This window comes from Genypterus blacodes, unplaced genomic scaffold, assembly GCF_046128005.1.
Source record: "Genypterus blacodes isolate CSIRO-AG114 ecotype Tasmania unplaced genomic scaffold, CSIRO-AGI_Gbla_v1 ptg000003l_1, whole genome shotgun sequence".
In the NCBI taxonomy this organism is placed as follows: domain Eukaryota; kingdom Metazoa; phylum Chordata; class Actinopteri; order Ophidiiformes; family Ophidiidae; genus Genypterus; species Genypterus blacodes.
Genome location: NW_027466817.1, coordinates 6,995,973 through 7,000,766, shown reverse-complemented (window position 1 = coordinate 7,000,766; position 4,794 = coordinate 6,995,973). Strand labels below are relative to the sequence as shown.

The 4,794-nt window shown below is 39.3% G+C and overlaps 1 long non-coding RNA gene across 1 annotated transcript; it reads right to left on the bottom strand.

Annotated features, from left to right (window-relative positions):
- Window positions 1-2,257: 2,257 nt before the first annotated feature.
- LOC142991929 (uncharacterized) lies at window positions 2,258-4,473 on the bottom strand. Its single transcript, XR_012961005.1, has 3 exons — window positions 4,339-4,473; window positions 3,897-3,942; window positions 2,258-2,455 (listed from the first exon to the last, which is right to left on the bottom strand). It is a non-coding gene; the product is annotated as an uncharacterized LOC142991929 (long non-coding RNA).
- Between the last annotated feature and the right edge of the window lie 321 nt (window positions 4,474-4,794).

Genomic DNA, 4,794 nt, shown 5'->3' with positions numbered 1-4,794 from the left:
ACAAACACATCTACACTTAGATTTCTATATAATATTATTTTCAAGTTTGGTTTTATTTGACCATTTCTGTTGTAGTTTATCTTTAAGTTTTTATTTTATTTGGTTTGAGCTTTTTAAAGGAAAGGAAACTTCTCAAAAAATACTCAAGCAAAGCCATAAAAATACATAAAAAATGTATGAGCTTTGTTTTCTTTACATTCTGCCACAAAATACATCAAATCATTGCTTTTTTTCACTGATGCAGTCGACTCCTCCTACTTTTTCCAGCCAAGATTTGCCAACCTGTTTAGTAATGGATACTAAAATCTAAAATTAAAATCAATGTAAAATTAGGCCTGTGTGGGTCCCTGCATGGTTGTGAAGCACCATCGGAGTAACACTTGAACTGGCAGAGCATCAGCTGTCTTGTAGAACTGAACCATCATCATGATTTGCTTTTTGATTATGAAAGAAGCATTCACACACAATCAGAGGAGGTGGCTGAGGACTGTCCTGGATGATTTGTGACTGAGGGGATTTCATGCAGCCAGATTGAGAGCAGCACTGATTCCAAGGGGGGAATTTGATAGATTTTCCAAATGTATTTAGTCCAAAACACTATAGTGGCTAAGACAATGCAATGAGTTTAATAAAGAGCACTGCTTATTAATGCTCAATGCCAGCGTTCAACTCTTGCATCATGCATCCAGCAAATCTGTCCACAAAATACCAATAGGGTTCTTTCAGTGTTCAACTTAGATTTACCTGGAACTGAAGGAAGGGGTTTACGTAGAGTCACACCTTAGGTTGTGATTTGGTGTGGTTTAAGTCTTCTCTCGCGCGCACGCACTCTCTCTGCTGTGTTCTCTTCTTGCCTTCGTCAGCCGTCTTTCATTCAACCTCCGTCTCCACTGTCCGCTATCCAACCTCATGCTTTCTCTGCCACAGACACAACAAAGGATTCTGCCATTCTCCATGTATACGTAAAAAATAAAATATTAATAGTATTAGTAAAGGAATATTATATATTATTATGATTCTCTGAGTGCGTGCGTGCGTGCGCGCGTGCGTGCGTGTGTGAGTTTGACTGCTAGAGTAAGTGCTGTTGTAAATAGATAAGACATGATGTGTTAGCTTTTGGTGGACTTGTAAGGGAATTGTCCTTGTACACGCATTATGAGGCCTCGGCAGTCATTTAGTTTCTCTTTGAGTCAATGGAGATAAAATAGCGCAGCAGCACAATGATGATGATCAATTTCACACTTATCGACTTGACAACAAACTGCCTCCTTAGAAAGAACAGAGCGGGGTCACAGGGAGAAAAGAAGAGGCCCCAGTCTGTCTGGGTAGGTCAGTCAGCATAAGTGTGACCTGCTCCAGCAGGAACATCAGGCACATTAGAGACGGTCTCGAAGCATCTAGGTTGACCATGTTTGCCTGTCACCTTCTTTCTAGCCTACTCAAGCAGTGAGCACCTTTAAAGACAAAACATTTTTCAAAACAGTGTTAATTTAGTCATAGTGGGTTGTATTCTTGTGCGTTCACTCACAATGTTCAGTCAACAACAGTCACCTTCCAACAACACTGTCATTAAAATGTAAAACCAAAATACATTTAAAATAATGATACCATTGCTTAACAGCCACTCCCGTAACATGACATGTGCTGGATGATTCTCAAAGTAGTGACAATGTGATTAAGAAATGTCCCCTTGACTATACTTTTAAATATTTTATATTATTGTTGTTTGTTTTGTTTGATCTTATTATTTCATTATGTGAATATGGAACTGATAATGTTACAAGGCTGATGACTTTTATCTTTTCCTGTTTCTCACCTGTGGGTTTATAAAGTTTGTTACCTATACAGCATTTTTTTCTGGGTGGGATGTCTTCTCTCTGTTTTTTTGGGGTTTTTTTTTCTGTTTCTCTCCTCTCTCTCTCTATCACAACATATGATGTGAATTGTACTAGCCTACATTGCTATTTGACATCAACCTGTAAAAACTTAAAAACTTATGACATCATTGCAATTCCAATCTACTTGTACTCTACCTCAGGGTCTATGTTATAAGATTAACAACAATAGTAGTGATAATACAACCTTCCCTCCTTCTCTCTGTCGCCTTTTCTCCTCTTTCCCCTCTTTCCATATAAAAAATGATCTCCAAAATATCCTACAACTGTATGCACAATGTCATGTACAATGTTTGCTTCAATAAAAACAAATAAAGAACTACAACAAATAAAAAACAGCATTTTGGTTTTTGGTTGGAAGATTTATTTTCATTATTCAAAATCTCATCACAGGCAGTATGACATCCTCAAAGATAACATACCTAGACTTTGAATATGTCTTAGAATTAGGTTTAATTTTATATTGTCATGAAGTGAAGGTCCTGTCATGGGGGGACATCGCATATCAAGGATGGAATGAATTCTCCATGTTCTCTGCTCCATATTGTTTTCTTTTCACCCTGTATGGTGTTTAATTACACAAAGACAATGGTGAGGGAATTGAGACAGAGTTGAGATAGCAATAGCAAATACAACTAACTGGATCTGCAGAAGAGGAAAAGAGGAAAACAATGGATGATCACACTTTCAAGGTAAAGTGAAGGAACAGAGAGAGAGAGAGAGTTAGAGAGAGAGAGAGAGAGAGAGAGAGAGACTGGAATTGGTTGGTTAGGAAAATGTTTAGAGAATAGGAGGAAAAGGATAACAGAGGTTGGTTCATCACCATTTTAAAGGTGTGGATGAGAGATTTACCATTAAATATAAGGACCAGAGAGAGGGAGAGGAGAGACACGTGAGTTTTATTCCCATTTCAGAGTAGACTCAGAGACAGATACATGATTTTTCAAAGGAAGATGGGAAGTGAGAAGAGGAGCTTGACAAGAGAGGAAGACGCAGAGGGAGGAGAGGGGATGTGTGCTCTTAGTACATTTATAGATATATATACACTGCCAATTACATTTTATGTAGTCTGCTTTACAATCCCCCTCACTGTGATGAACCAGCCGCTCTGGCCACCCACCAAGGTCACTGTTCAACAAAAATGTGGACAATGTTGTTTTTCCCTTGTTGGACCATGTGTCATCTGCGCAAATGTTAAAGAGGCATATATGGGCCTTCTGACAGGATAACACTATCTCAGTAACGTTTACACATTACCACGCAGTCCCTGAATGCCATGTAGGATTCGCTGGAAGCCGATAAGCTGGCAGAAATAATTTTCTCATAAAATCTACTGGCATTAACTTCAACAATCAGTGAAAGATTGATTTGATTTGATTTGATTTGATTTGATTTGATTTGATTTGATTTGATTTGATTTGATTTGATTTGATTTGAGTTGAATAAGTAGGTCGAACTGGGTTGTACAATACTTTGATACACCAGTAGAAGGCGATGGTGGGCAACATATAGTCCTTTGAGTTGCTGATGGGTGATTTACATACTTACATACAGTACACAAAACAATTAAACTTAGACAGGATCAGTTTAACAGTCTTGCAAAGCTTCAAACAATTACATATTGCTGCTTTGAATTAGAAATATTGACACTGACTCTATTACAACCTCCCCTTGAAGGTCCTTTATGCACAGATCAGTTCAGCCCTGTGGCCCCTCAGCTTTCCTTTATGTGCAGCTCAGCAGGTGTAAAAAATGTACCACATGCGTTCTGGTCCGCATGGATATGAAGTAACAGCCACTGGGAAAGATGGAGCCCCACCACCTGCTGCCTCTGGGCCACTGAGTCTTTTAAAGAGAAAGGCAGGCTAGGCAGTCATATCCTTGGAGTTAATAAATCCCAACCTAACTACAGCATGTTGAATCCTCCTGTAAAACTATACCGATCTGCTGTCTCTTCTCCTGCATCCCAGGTGGAGTGTTTCAATAATTTGATTTAATTACCGTGATGTGGAGGCAGAGGAGGCTTGTCTGCAGGTACCCCAAGCTCCTGCCATTGACAGACAACAACAAAGCCTTCAGCCTTGATTTTTTTATGACAAATTGTGTTCAAATGACACATACTTTCACTCTCAAGCCTTGTTGTTTACAGGATAATATTAACATAATCCACATTATATTATTGAATAGTATAGGACCCCTGTTAATGACCCATTGTTCCATACACTTCTGGGAAATGATAAATTAATCTGCAGTCAAATATTAATCTCTTTTTTCTAGAAGTTTTGGCCGACACAATCTCATATTTCAGAGCAGCAATTTATTACCTACAGTGACAAAGTATGGCATTATTATCCCAAGTCCTCAACATAACGTATCCTTGACGCCCACACTGTGTCCCAGTTCCATAATCATATACTAATATTATAATATACTTGATATCTACCTGAATGCTTCATTCCAGGAAATGAGCAACCAGCAGCAGCAGCACAGTTTATCCAAACATCAGGAAATGTGCAAAGTCACGCTCTGAAATCACTGCAGCGCTCAGCAAGAGAAGAAAGAGGTGAAACAGACAGGGAGAGGTGATGTAGAGAAAGAGGGGATGACAGAAATCTGGGAGGAGGGGGGTGGGGGAGAAAGAGGAGAAATTGCATGAGCCGAGGACAGGACAAGATGGAGAGATAAATACGAGGACATGGAAACAGAAGAGAGGAATGGAATGTTAAAGAGAGAATAAGGTAGGAGGGAGTGTGAGCAAAATGAGAGAAAAGCAGGAAAATGGTGAGGAAGAGGAACAGATTCCACACTCATAGTTTGTTCCTCGAATGCAACAGTACAGGAGAAGAGCAGCACAAGACTGACATCTAGTGCAGCGGAATACAACATCAGCTTTTGCTAT